Source organism: Cervus elaphus, chromosome 31 (genome assembly GCF_910594005.1).
Source record: "Cervus elaphus chromosome 31, mCerEla1.1, whole genome shotgun sequence".
In the NCBI taxonomy this organism is placed as follows: domain Eukaryota; kingdom Metazoa; phylum Chordata; class Mammalia; order Artiodactyla; family Cervidae; genus Cervus; species Cervus elaphus.
The window spans coordinates 53085087-53099917 of NC_057845.1; the positions used below are offsets into that span (position 1 = coordinate 53085087).

The 14831-nt window shown below is 36.6% G+C and overlaps 1 non-coding gene across 1 annotated transcript; it reads right to left on the reverse strand.

The window, feature by feature from the left end:
- Nucleotides 1–1462: 1462 nt before the first annotated feature.
- LOC122687637 lies at nucleotides 1463–1569 on the reverse strand. The gene has a single exon (XR_006339202.1). It is a non-coding gene; the product is annotated as a U6 spliceosomal RNA (small nuclear RNA).
- Nucleotides 1570–14831: the final 13262 nt, after the last annotated feature.

The following is a 14831-nucleotide window of genomic DNA, read 5'->3' on the forward strand; positions in this document are numbered from 1 at the left end:
TCCTGAGTCTCCTGTGTTGGCAGATCGAGTCTTCACCACGAGCACCACCTGGGAACCCCAAAAGATGTGTGCCTGCTCAGTTATCTGACTTATTGAGACCCCCTAGCCTGTAGTCTGCCAGGCTTCTCTGTCCATAAGATTCTTCAGGCAAGAGTACTGGAGTGTGTTGCCATTACCTCCTTCAGGGAATCTCCCCAACCCAGGGGCTGAACCCGGCTCGCCTGTGTCTTCCGCGCTGGCAGGCAGATTCTTTACCATTGTGCCACATGGGAAGCATCGTGGCTAGAGTGATGCTAAAAAAATAACAAAAATAGCGCTGCAACAAACATAGAAGTGCAGACAATTCTTCAAGATTCTGATTTAAGTACTTTTGAATATATAACCAGAAGAGGGATTTTGGGATCATGCAGTATTTCTATTTTTAATTTTTTGAGTAACCTCCACTGTTTTCTATATCAGCTAAAATTTACACTCCGATCAACAGTGTGCAGGGGTTCAGGTTTCTGCACAACTTATCTAATACACATGCACACACAGACACATGCACACACATACATATAACAGCTATTCAAATAGATGTGAGGTGATATCTCTTTGTGATCTTGGTTTGCATTTCCTGATGATTAGTTATATTCAGTACCTTTTCATATACCTGTTGGCCATTTGTATGTCTTCTTTAAAGAAATATCTATTGAGGTCTTTTGCCCACTTTTTAAAAAAGAAAGGTTGAGCTCTGAATTAAAAAAAAATTAAACTGTATTTTTAGAACAGTTTTAGATTTACAATAAAATCAAGATGAAGAAACAGAAATTTCCCCTATACCGCACCCCCACATGTATGTAACCATAGAGCACAGCATCACCACCAGGATGGGACATTTTTACAAAGGAAGAACCTCCATAGACACATCATAATTATCCAAAGCCCATAGTTTACCTTAGGGTTCACTCCTGCTTTTGTACAGGCTATGGGTTTGGATAAATGTGTAATTACATCCATCCATTATTGTAATATTCACTGCCCTGAAAATAGTCTCTTCTGCCTATTCATTGCTCCCCCACTCTCACCCCAGGCAGCCACTCATCTTTCTACTGTCTGTACAGTTTCGTCTTTTCCAGATCTCCATATAAATGGAGTAATGCCGTATGTGACCTTTTAACGTTGGCTTCTTTAACTTAATAATGTTCACTTAAGTTTCTTCCATATCTTATTATGGCATGATAGCTCATTTTTTAGCATTGAGTAGTATTCCATTGTCTGGATATACCACTTATGCATTGACTTACTAAAAGACATTTTGGTTGCTTCCAAATTTTAGCAGTTATGAATAAAACTGCTATAAACTTATCTATATGCATCTTTTTGTGTAGTCATAGTTTTCAATTCCTTTGGTTTTAAATATCAAAAAGCATACTTTCTGGATCTATAATAAGATTAAGTTTAGTTTATTTTATATTTTTTAAAAAACATGGAACACTTCACGAATTTGTGTGTCATCCTTGCCCAGGGGCCATGCTAATCTTCTCTGTATCGTTCCAATTTTAGTATATGTGCTGCCGAAGCGAGCACAAGTTTAGTTCAATAAGAAACTGCGAAATGCTCTTGAAAAGTTGCTGTGCCATTTTTGCATACCCACCAATAAGGAATGGGAGTTCCTATTGCTCCACATCCTTTCCAAAATTTGGGGTTATCAGCATTCTGGATTTTGGCATTTCTAATATGTGTGTAGTGGTATCTCAGTGTTTTAATTTTTTGTTCATTTCTGTATTTTGTTATTGAGTTGTAAGAATTTCTTATAATAAAATCCAATCTGAGGGTTGCATTCCACAAGATAACTGGCTTGTACTCTAAAATGTCAAGGTCGTGAAAGACAAAGATGGACTAAAATGCAGTTCAAGTTTAAAGGATTAAAGGCTAGGGAGAACTGAATAGAATATATGAACCTGGATGAAATCCCAGAGCAGAGTTTCTTCTGGAATTTCTACTACAATTTTTGATATAAATGACATTATTGGGGCAATGTGCAAAATTTGAATATGATCTGTGTATTATATAACAACTGTATCAATATTAGTTTCTTAAATTTCATAATTGTACTATGGATAAGCAATTCAATTTCCTTGTTCTTAGGAAGCACACACAGGAAAGCAAGAATAAGACAAATATTGTTGAATATTAACGATTGGGAAATCCAGTGAATAATGAGAGTGCTTTGTAGTATTTTTATGGCCTTTTTATAGGTTAGAAATTATTTCAATATGTGAATTTATAGGAATATATCATGATGCCAAAGAATGGTAAATGGAAGAAGGATTGTATAACTACTTTTAGTGAAAAAACAAGGTTTAAAGCTATATATAATGTATCAGTATGTATTAACTTAAAATTCTAGAAAGAAAATTGTTAATAATATTTAGCCCTAAAAGACGGGATTGTATGTGATTATAACTTTTCTTTTTTGTATATTTTAATATCCAAATACTACAATAGATATGCATTATTTTTATCATTGGGAAAAAAGTTAAACATATTTTACAAGTAATTATATAGTCTAAGGCCAAACATCCATCTCTTGAACGTTACCATGCATTGTGCTCTGTTTTCCCTTTTCCTCTGATAATTAACATGTATCTGAGTTCCATAGAAAGCTGTTTTGAAATAGCTTGCTTCTTTGACTATAGTCATAGGCAGTGAGGCTTTCAATTCCTGATAATTGTAATTGTCTGAAAGTTAGAATAGCTAATAAGAGTAGGGACTACAAGAGAAATAGACTTGGGTTCAAATCTTTTTATTGGCCATGTGATCCAAGATAAATCATCTCATTTTTAATTTTATTTTTCAAAGAGGGAAGATTATTTCATTTTTTAGTTTATTTTTCTAATAGGGAAAATACTAGTAAGAACTTCATAAGATTTGTTTTGGGCTGAAATCCGAACTCCTGCTAGTTTAGGCTATTCAGAGTTTTTACAGAGGTAAGGAAAATAAGATGAGTAAGGTTGGCCCTACTACAACGTGACTGGTGTTTTCGTAAGAGGAAGTTTTAACACACATACAGAGAGGATTCAGTGGGAAGAGATACAGGGGGAAGGCAGTAATCTACAGGTTACAGACAGAATCTTGAAACAGACCCTTCCCTCAGGACTTCCAGAAGGAACCACTCACGCCAACGCCTTAATCTTGGACTTCCAGTCTCAGAACTGTGATACATTTCTGCTGCTTAAGCCACTCAGTCTCTGTTACGGAGCTCTAGCACGCTAATACAGGTTATAAGGAGCATTAAATGAGACCATACAAGCAAAGTTTTAACAACTCCTGGTACAAAAGAAACTTCATAAATGGGATTTGTCATTATTGTTTGTAAACTGTAGACGTTCTCATGATTACAGATTTTTTTTTCTGTATAGTTTACCCTAAAGTAAAATGCAGTTGCAATTATTCATCAATTTTCAAATCACTGTTACCTGAAAATATCACTTAAAATAATAATTATAATTATATTTTTTAAAGTGATCTTGAAGTTAAACTAGCCTAACTCTTCCCCTTTTACTTTACTGAGAACAGAGAGATTAGATAATTTTTGTCCAAGTAGAAATCAAGTCAGAAGCAAAACCATTCTTACTGTATAAACCTACAGACTTTTATGGCAGAATTATTTTATACCATAGTATATTACTTATAGCTATGCTTGTTTTATCTTATAAAATTGTCATTTTGCTATATAAAATATCTGTTTTGTCTTTTTCCTCTTTGTACTCTTTAAATTAATTTTCATTTCCCTATTTCTGTGTGAAAGGATATATCTTAATTGTCCAAATTACTTTTTGTTATTTAGGGACTATTTCTTTTTTTTTTTTTTGCATATACACAAGATTTTTTTATTATGATAAGATGAAGCATAACTTTGTTCCAAGAAATCTAAAAATCTAGATCACAGATGATTTCCAAGGGGAAAAACTGACTCAAAATTAGGTTGAAAACCTTAAAATATCAAAAACCATAAGAAAATTTTAAGATTAAAAAAGCACTCCTAAAATATACCAGGACTAGGATAATTTTAAGGCAATAAAGGAATAGATCAAGAAGAGAACAGATCATTTCTATGCCACATAAACCACTCTAGAGTGTAGAAGAAGAAGAAAAATTTGGCAGCTAATTCTGACCCTAAAGCTGGAAGGCACAATTCAAATTAAAATGCAGGCTAATATCGTTTATTGAACAGGTCGGAGCACAGGGAACCTTCCAGCTTTTCTCCCTGGCCTGTATCTGGCAAAGGCTGACAGAGAATGCATGACTTGGGGACAAGTGAAGCAGGGACTTCTGGGGACATGAACCCTGGGTGGTTTATCCTGTTTCCAAAGCTGACTTTCTGGCAAAATGACAGTAATACTCACAGTGGCAATGATGGCAGCTCTGCAAGTTTGGATCATTACTTGTCTTCATGTGGGCCCTCCTGGTAACCCAGGGGTAAAGAATCCCCCTGCCAATGCGAGAGAAATGGGTTTGATCCCTGGGTGGGGAAAATCCCCTGGAGAAGGGAAAGGCTACCCACTCCAGTATTGAGTAGGAAGATCAGATCCATGAGATCTCTTTAGATCCCAGGGAGAATTTGGATCCATCCTGTATAGTAGCTGGTATCATTATTTTTATTACCATGGAATTTGTCCCAGTCCTATTTAGAAAGCAGGATCAAACCCGCAGGCCGCAGTGGAGGAGCACTCAGGTGAAGTTCTGTAAGCGCAAAGTGTGAGCCTGAAGCGGCGCCTGGGGTTGGGGCGCGGTGGTTCCCTCAGTGTAGACGAGAGGCGACCAGGGCCACACATACCTGGGGCTAGTGCTTTGTCTGTAGATCATTCAGAAACAGCCGCTAAGAAGGCCCATACATGAACTGGTTAGAGGGAATCATAAACATAGGGATGAAAAAGTGAGGATCCGGTCAAGTTATATTTGGAATAGAAATACACTTTTCTCTCAAGTCTGTGGAAGGAGAGAGATGTGAACTTAGAATATTCCTTATGAAGTGATTTTTGCCTCAGAGTAGAGAGATGATTTGGAATTCAAGAGTTTCTGCTACTTCTTTCCAATGTTAATGGACCACCAGTTTCAAAGCCACCTTAGAACACCCTGACAAGGAAATCCTGAGTGGCCCAAACTTGCACAGCGTGTCTGAAAGTCTGACTTTGAACAATAGTTCATTTAGAGGCTTCATTAAGTTCTAGTTAAATGATGTCTTAACTTCTGAGATGATCCAGTCTTTAATAGCTTGATAGACTTCATGAACAAGCTTTAACTTCTGGTTTAGACAAACTTGAATATTAGGTGACTTATTATTGAATCACGTGTAAAGATTTCAAACAAAATTGAAAGTGGTAATCAAATTTTAATAAGTATTTATTTAATTACAATAAGATAACAACCCCCACATGATGGTTATGGCTGTCTTTTGAAATTTCGGCCCTTGAAAATTTCTCCAAGAGTGGTTTGAAACAAGAAATAATATTTTCAAGGTTAAAATAATGTATGAAGGCTAAAGAAACCCTTAGATAATGGTATGAAAACATCATCACAACATAGGTTTGGAGTGGGAAAAGTATGTACCACTACTTTCTCATACGTATATAAAATATGCAGAAGGATAGAAAAATGGAACAACAGTGTTTATTTGTTGGCGGTGGCAGTATGAAATGGGAACTTGGAGGACGGTGAAAGGGAGTGGAAAAAAATAATTTTTTTAGTAAACACACACATATGCACACACACACACATGTATATATATATATATATATGATTTTAGCTTCATAAATATTTTACCTATTCAAAAATTTTAAAAAGTAGTATTTAACAGTAACATGAATTACTCCTTAATTAAAATTGTTGTGGTTCAGTCGCTCAGTTGTGTCCAACTCTTTATGACCCCGTGGGCTGCAGTACATCAGGCTTCCCTGTTCTTCGCCATCTCCCAGAGTTTGCTCAAATTCATATCCATTGAATCAGTGATGCCATCCAACCATCTTTTGACCCCTTCTCCTCCTGCCTTCAATCTTCCCCAGCATCAGGGTCTTTTCCAATGAGTCAGCTCTTCACTGACCAAAGTATTGGAGCTTTACCATCAGTCCTTCCAATGAATATTCAGGGTTAATTTCCTTTAGGTTAAAATTAAAGTAAAATAACTGTCAAGACCAAGTAGTAAAACAATTGTAAGGCTGGCTGTTGGGATACTTGGATATAATAAACTTTAAACATGATTTAAAAGCTCAGTAACATTGTAAAAAATACAGTATTTGCCTAAAATTTCCATCAAATTTTACCTAATTCTGATGATTTGTGGAGTTTAATAAGACAAATCAGAAATGTAAATATATTAGTTTACATAAAATTTATCTTTTCCTTCTTCTCAGGGTAATTTTAAAAGATTTTTCAAGAATCAGAAAGCCATGTGTTAGAGCTTTGAAATTCCTCTGTATTTTGACCAGTGCAACAAAGAGAGTAATTAGAGAAATAACCACTCAGTGCTGAATTATATCCATGCAACTCTTTAAAAAATGTTATGGTTTACCTGAGCCATAGTTTATTTGAAAGTGACCTCTTTGTGATGAACTCTTTGCTTGATACCATGTTTAAGAGAGAAGCGGAGGACAACAAAACAACCATGTTCCTGAAATGCTGATGTTTCTCACCATTCGGACCTTTTTCCTATGTATCATCCCACATGCCTCACATTCCCAGTTCATTTGAACCAACTTACTTGCATGTGCAGTATTGTCCCCAGTAGAATACTGCTCCATTTCTTCAACCATTTAAATCTTTCCTTCACAGCTCACATAAAATTCTGTTTACTATCATTGTTTTCCACTATCTGCTCTACCTAACAATCTGAACTTTCTGAAGACCTCTTATCAAGGTCATTGATGGGCCCTAGATACTACTTGTTTCATCTACGGTTTGTGAAAAAGTGAAAAAAGAGAACATGCTAGTCACTCAGTCTTGTCTGATTCTTTGGGACCCCGTGGACTGTAGCCCACCAGACTCCTCCTAGGCAAGAGTACTGGAGTGGGTAGCCATTCCCTTCTTCAGAAAGTCTTCTTTAGGTGACAAAAATGCCCAAAAGGAACTGGAATATTTGGATAAGACCCCCACCCAACCCTGTCCTCACTGATCTTCCCAAATCTAACTCCTACTGGCAGGCGTGAGTAGTTTCATCTTATCATTCACTTAGAGCCCTACAGTTAAGCCGTTTGGCCACATATTATTCCCAGGCATCATTCTGCTGTAACAATCCCACTGGCTACTCAGTCTTCACCAGGCAAGAGCTAGCCTAGTTTTATTCTAATCTAGGTATTTTTTATGATATAGTCATATTACATCCAGAAGTTCAATGGGGGACATATTATTTGTTAAAATGTTGAATCATAACCAAATCAACTTCAAGTAGCTATGTCTGATATGAGGAAAGATTCCTTTCATTTCAATCATTGTTGAGTAAAAATTTGACGGTGGTTTAAATTCATACTGTTAATGCAAACTATTTTCAGAGAATATCTGGTCCAGACTTCTCACTTTCAAACAAGAAATACAAGTCTTGAGGAAGTTGAGTTCCCTCGCTGCATTTATGACTGTGGTGGAAGTAAGAACAGAAGGTAAGTCTCCCCAACTCCTTCAGTTGTACAAATACTGATTTTTTTCTCCTGTACTATACTATACCATATTTTCTAGCAACAAAATCTAAAATAAGTAGCAAAATAAAATAATAAAATAAGTAACAAGATTAAATGGCACAATTTAAAAATCATTTAAGGAAGAAAATGTGTGAACACAGTATTTTAATTCACTTACGTGTACTATTTCCAGTTATACTGAAAAATTAAATGCAAACATATTAAATGAACAGTGAAACAATATTTTTTTGCTTTCATGATGTTTATTGAATCATAGTGTTCATTACTGTTTCAAAAATTATTTAAGAGGGGCTTATTTTAAACTGTCATTTATTAGAATATGTATATTATAGCATTATAGAAAAGGCTGCTCTCTAAATGTTGGTGATAATGATGGATAATCCTCATAACTAATTTCTGAATCATGTGCTTCTTCCAGTCTCCTAGGTGTACTAATAAGGCTCTTTGTATTTTATATTTCAGAGCTGTATCTTAGAATCATTGTTTCATGTATGTTCAAGGTATGCAAGCAAAACTGAATGTAATAAAAACATTCTTATAGCACAAATACATTAGGCAAGCAAGTCTCTTGTAGTTAAGGCTAGGGTGAATTCAGTTGGAATATGATTCACTATTCCATTCATAAATACTTATCAGTACTTACATGCTTTCTAAGCTTCAGTAGTCTGAATAGTTTATAGCAGTCATTGCAAAAGAATCATTTCTTCTTTAAATGGGGAAATGCTGAAAACTCAAGATAGTTCTTTTCCTTCTGGAGCTGTTATTTTTAAGAGAAATATAAATGTGTTTCTTTAATGATGCACACAAGCGATTTCAAATAAAACGAGAGTTACGCAGAGAGATTGAAGAGAAAGTAGAACCTATCATGCTTTAACTAAATGGAGCTCAGTATCTGAAAAAAAGTCATCCTTAGGATCAGTATAAACTTGAACAGATATTCAACTTTTGCAAAGAAATATAACCCAAGGCATTACTAGTTAACAGGAAGCTTTCTAGCAGTCAGTATACATACCATAATGATTTTTTTTTTTTTTAATTTCTACTCAAAGATGGAGTAGCTTCCCTGGTGGCTCAGAGGGTAAAGCATCTGCCTGTAAGGCAGAAGACCTGGGTTCTGTCCCTGAGTCAGGAAGATCCCCTGGAGAAGGAAATGGCAATCCACTCCAGTACTCTTGCCTGGAAAAGCCCATGGACGGAGAAGCCTGGTGCAGGCTACAGTCCACGGGGTCGCAAAGAGTCGGACGTGACTGAGCGACTTCACTTTCACTTTCAAAGATAGAAGACAGTCCCTGCTTCCACGCCTGATGTAAACTGCACAAAGTAAGATCATGCACTGTGAAAAAAAGTTTCATGATACCTTGGGAGAAGAAACCATGTTGGGTAAAATTAACTCTGACAAATATGAGAATATCCTCTATCGGGAGACTAGTCAGGGCAAAGTGCCAATGAATAAATTTTAATCAGAAAAGCATTTCTTGTTATAGCAACAACAACAAAAAGAAATATTTTTCACCTGCTGTGAAAATACAAAGTTAAAGAATTCTATTAAGATATAGCAGGTGTAATGTAGCGGTTCCCATCCATAAGCCCGGGCTTCTAATCACTGTAGTATGATTATCATACTTAGTCCCTATATATAAAATATTCTGAGGGTTTTATTATCTTTTTTTGGGGGGGGGTTTATTATCTTCTTTCTTCTTTTGAGTCATAGGAAGTGTAAAGTCTTAAGACTGTGCAGCTATTGACTGGAAAAGGTAAGGTTCAAATCCAGAGAACCCAAAGCCATGGCCAACTCAGTTAATCTCTAAAATGTATTGCATGTATGCTTGCATGCTTAGTTGCTCTGTCGTGACTGATTCTTTCCAAACCCGTGGACTGTAGCCCTCCAGGCTCCTCTGTCCATGAGGATTTTCCAGGCAAGAATACTGGAGTAGGTTGCTATTTCCTTTGCCAGGGGATCATCTTGACCCAGGGAATGAACCCACATCTCCTGCATCTCCTTCATTGCACGTGGATTCTTTACCCACTGAGCCATCGGAGTTTGGTTTCTGCAATTTTTAAATTACTAAACAGAGATCCATGTGCTACGTGTTAGGAACCTTCCACTGGGAGGAAAACCTTGAGTTGGAGAAACTGAGCTCGGATTCCGTTTTCAACACTTGCTAGAACATATTGAGCAAATTAGTTAATCATTGGCTTCTTAGTTTCTTCCTGTATGGATTAACTCCTTGTTATCAATATGTATTCTCAATGCACTCTAGGAAATGTGAATGATCACTTGTAGGCTCAAGGAATGATGTAATGCAAATGTTGAAGATACAAAAGTAATATGGTCTCAGAGTATGCAAGACTTATATTTGAATTTATATTTGACAAGGAAGGATTAAAAAAAATTGGCCACAAACTAGATTTTCATTCTTTTCTCCTGCTTACAGTTATATTTTATATTAAAATAGTTCTTCATTAACTTTTCACATAAAAGTCTTGTCTTAATTCTAAGTTGTCAACTGCCTTCTTATAATTTTGCCCTGATCCATTAATTTTTACTAATTTTATTGAATACAAACAAAATGAAATGGCAATTATTATAACATGAACCTGCTAAGTATCCATGAAGCAATCTATTTTTATTAACTACTTATAAAGGAAATAAGGAAAAATGTTCATGTATAACGTGCATGTAAGCCATTGATGTGCGGGATTATTAGAGTCAGCAAACTAAAAACATGCTTACATTTTTACATGTTACATTTTAATTTTGTTTTGATTCCACCTCTTTTGTCTCAAGACATAGAAATGACTTAATTTTATCCCAAATCTAAAAAAAAATTTTTTTCACATCTTTTTAATATTTTCTGAAGAGAGCAGTGTTTTGAATATTTTATTTTGCTTGTTAAATTACAAAGCTTGCAAAATTAAGTCAGACATCTCACATTTAAATAAATATTTGTGATTTTACTTTATAAATACAATAATTTGTAGAAAGTTGTAACTGCGTAGGTGACAATAAGATGCAAGAATCTATCAAATCACTTTGGAAGGTTAAATATAACTTTACTGGAATAAAATGACAGAAATGAAATAAATGATTTTTCCAAAATCAGGAAATTTTCTAATGTAATTTTAATTGGCTTGACTTTGAATTCTGCCAGCTAAAGTCATCTTAAATTAAAGAATTTAATTTCTTTCAAGTTTCAGTTCAGTTCAGTTCAGTCACTCAGTCATGTCCGACTCTTTGCAATCCCATGGACTGCAGTACATCAGGCCTCCCTGTCCATCACCAACTCCCAGACTCTACTCAAACTCTTGTCTATTGAGTCAGTGATGCCATCCAACCATCTCATCCTCTGTCATCCCCTTCTCCTCCTGCCCCCAATCCCTCCCAGCATCAGGGTCTTTTCCAATGAGTCAGCTCTTCGCATGAGGTGGCCAAAGTATTGGAGTTTCAGCTTCAGCATCAGTCCTTCCAATGAATATTCAAGACTGAATTCCTTTAGGATGGACTGGTTGGATCTCCTTGGTGTCTAAGGGACTCACAAGAGTCTTCTCCAACACCACAATTCAAAAGCATCAATTCATCGGTTCTCAGCTTTCTTTATAGTCCAACTCTCACATCCATAATGACTACTGGAAAAACCATAGCTTTGACCAGACGGACCTTTGTTAACAAAGTAATGTCTCTGCTTTTTAATATGCTGTTTAGGTTAGTCATAACTTTCCTTCCAAGGAGTAAGCGCCTTTTAATTTCATGGCTGCAATCATCATCTGCAGTGATTTTGGAGCCCAGAAAAATAAAGTCAGCCACTGTTTCCACTGTTTCCCCATCTATTTGTCACAAAGTAATGGGACAAGATGCCATGATCTTCGTTTTCTGAATGTTGATCTTTTAACCAACTTTTTCACCCTCCTCTTTCACTTTCATGAAGAGGCTCTTTAGTTCTTCTTCGCTTTCTGCCATAAGGGTGGTGTCATCTGCATATCTGAGGTTATTGATATTTCTCCCAGCAATCTTGATTCCAGCTTGTGCTTCATCCAGCCCAGTGTTTCTCATGATGTACTCTGCATATAAGTTAAATAAGCAGAGTGACAATACACAGCCTTGACATAATCCTTTCCCGATTTGGAACCAGTCTGTTTTTCTATGTCCAGTTTTAACTATTGCTTCTTGACCTGCATACAGATTTCTTTCTCAGAAAGTGGATCAGGTGGTCTGGTATTTCCATCTCTTGAAGGATTTTCCACAGTTTGTTGTGATCCACACAAAGAGTTTGGCATAGTCAATAAAGCTGAAGTAGATGTTTTTGCTTTTTCCATGATCCAATGGATGTTGGCAATTTGATCTCTGGTTCCTCTGCCTTTTCTAAATCCAGCTTGAAGATCTGGAAGTTCATGGTTCAGATTCTGGTGAAGCCTGGCTTGGAGAATTTGGGGCATTACTTTCAAGTTTATTCTAAACTTTTTGTATATGTGCATGCCAAACATGCACGTGTGTGTGTGTGTGTGTGTGTGTGTGTATTTCCCTTGAAGAAAATACTTGGAATCTAAACAACACCACCACCAATACACAAATAGAAGTTTCCTCTATCTATCTATCTGTCTATTTATGTATTGGTGGTGATGGTGTTTAGTTTCTAAGTTGTGTCTGATCTTTCGTGACCCCATGGACCATATAGCCTGCCAGGCTCCTCTGTCCATGGGATTCTCCAGGCAAGAATACTGGAGTGGGTTGCCATTTCCTTCTCCGAGGGATCTTAATGACCCAGGGATCAAACATGCTTTCCTGTACTGGCAGGTAGATTATTTACCACTGAGACACCCAGGAAGCCCATATATATATTTATCTCCAAGGAACTGTTGCCCAGTTATGCTCTGCAAATACATTGAAAATAGATTGATGAAAATGTTCAGAAATTTCTAACTTGGCTTGGAACAACTATTACATAGCTGCTCAGAGCAAATAACTCATGTTAGTATCTGAAAATTCAGATGGAACAAAGAAGGAATACCAAAATAGTATGATATTGTTACAATTTGTTATGACAAAAGGGAAGTTTCACATCTTTGTGAAACTGATTCTGAAACTCTATTGTCTCTTCTACTAATGTGTTTACGGTAGAGTAGTTCTTTTCTATTAAAAATATTCTTAGCTTTACAAAAACAGTCAAATGAAGCAAAAATATTGAAGTTGAACTTAGAAACAAGAACACGGCCTTTCCCTACAATCATATAGGAGAAACATTATGAGAGCAGGTGTTCAGTGGCCTGGACTTAGCTAAATTTGGTTCAATGACTCATTATTGAGAAAGGTTGACCTATTCAGTTTTTAAAATAGTACTTTTTGAATAAGCCGGTCTAGGGTGAAGTTGACCAGATAGCACACATTAATGGCATAGTTTTTATGTGAGTATTTTTTTTTTTTCTGTGACTTGTCCAGTTACTGCAAAAAGCAGCAAATGCATCTAAATTTTACTTATTCAGTTGGCGACAAGACTATGTATGTTCCTCTGGCTGCATGGTGATAGCAGATTGCTTGTTGCATTCATCAACTTGGTTTCCCCAGTGATTTCCAGTGTTTAAGCCTCCAGTGATTTCCACTGTCTCCGCAAGAGCATGTGTTGAAGAGGTCACCAGAAGAGCTGGTTGTGTAACAAAGGGTGTTTTCCAGAACATGCTTGGTGGCCTTTCAGTTTTCTTATTGGCTGGACTTCATATTTTTTTTCCTTGTATAGCGTAAAACATTTCTCACCACCCCAGACCACTGTATACCTAAAGCAGACTGCCCTGCTGGTGCCTGTGAAGCAGGCAGAGTGCATCCTTGCTTTACACCAACTATTGCACCACCCTTGATTCTAACCCATCTGCCTTTCATTGCTTTTGCTCCAAGCCCACGGCTACTTAGACTCTTGCTTGCCCTCCCTTTCAGGATGGATTGATGTTCCTCCTCTTCTAAGGTGTTTTTCATTTCTAGTCTGGTGATTTATCATTTTAACACACATCCCCTTGATGTGTTGATTTCTTGTACACCTCTGTCTCTCAATTTGTTAAGCTGATCTCTGAAACATTTCTATTTATTGTATAAGTGCTCTTCGAGTTCATTAAGTTATATCCAGAGCCATGAAGATAGACTCTCATTCTTTTTCCAGAGAACATTGTGGAAATGGGTGTGTTCTGGTTCCTTTAGTAGGAACCACAGCTCCCTAGATTGCAATACCTGGGTCTCTTTCTCTCGGATCTCTTCAGCTTTCCTATGTTAGGCTAATAAGAGAGTTCTGCCTTTAGTATCATCTAAATCTACAAATTGTGTTTCTCTTTCCTCTGCAAATATCTGGAGTCATTTAACAAAAACCAAATTGCCGATTCATAAGATACTCATCAGCAACTTTCACACAGTCCAATATCCTCCAATTCTCTTTTATAGACACATACACAGTTATAATAGTCATGCTCTCTTTATTCTTTGTTTCCATAAATTCGTTCATGAAAACTCATACTAAACATTCCCTTTTAGTTGCTGCTGCTTTCTGAGCAACTGTATCATGCCAGACATTTTGATAAGGGCTTTATAAAAATAATCATATTTAATTTTCCCAATAAAGCTACAAGGTAGATTGTAGTAGCAGCAGCAGTACCTCCTTTTTACTGATAGGAAGACTGAATGGAAGTGGTTAAATATCTTGTACAAAGTTACGCTGCCACCAAGGAGACATGCCAAGCCTCCAATTCAAGGATGCGTAATTCTGCAGCAGTAACCAACACTGCATGCGACCTAAAGCTTGGAAAGCTCTATTCCGAAAGTGTGAAAACCTGTCTGGGGCTGCAAGAGTGAATGCTAGCTGAGACTGAAAAAGTAAAAGGCAGTTCTGCCATTAACCAGGCTGGGTAGGAGGTTGGCCAGAGACAAATCTAGTCCCAGAATTAACAGAAAAATTATTTCCCCAAGGCTGTGAAGTCAAATGCCAAAAACATCTTTGTATCACTTTTGCTTGTTTACCAGTGATGCTTCCAGAAGTTTTTTTGTTGTTGTTTTTCTCTCATCTATTACTGAGAACATCTAATTGCTAAAATGCTATCACCTCATAAGAGCACCAGATTCCTGACGAATCCTCATTCTCTTAATTCTAAAACCAGCAGTTGATCCAGAATTATTGCCCTCTTCTC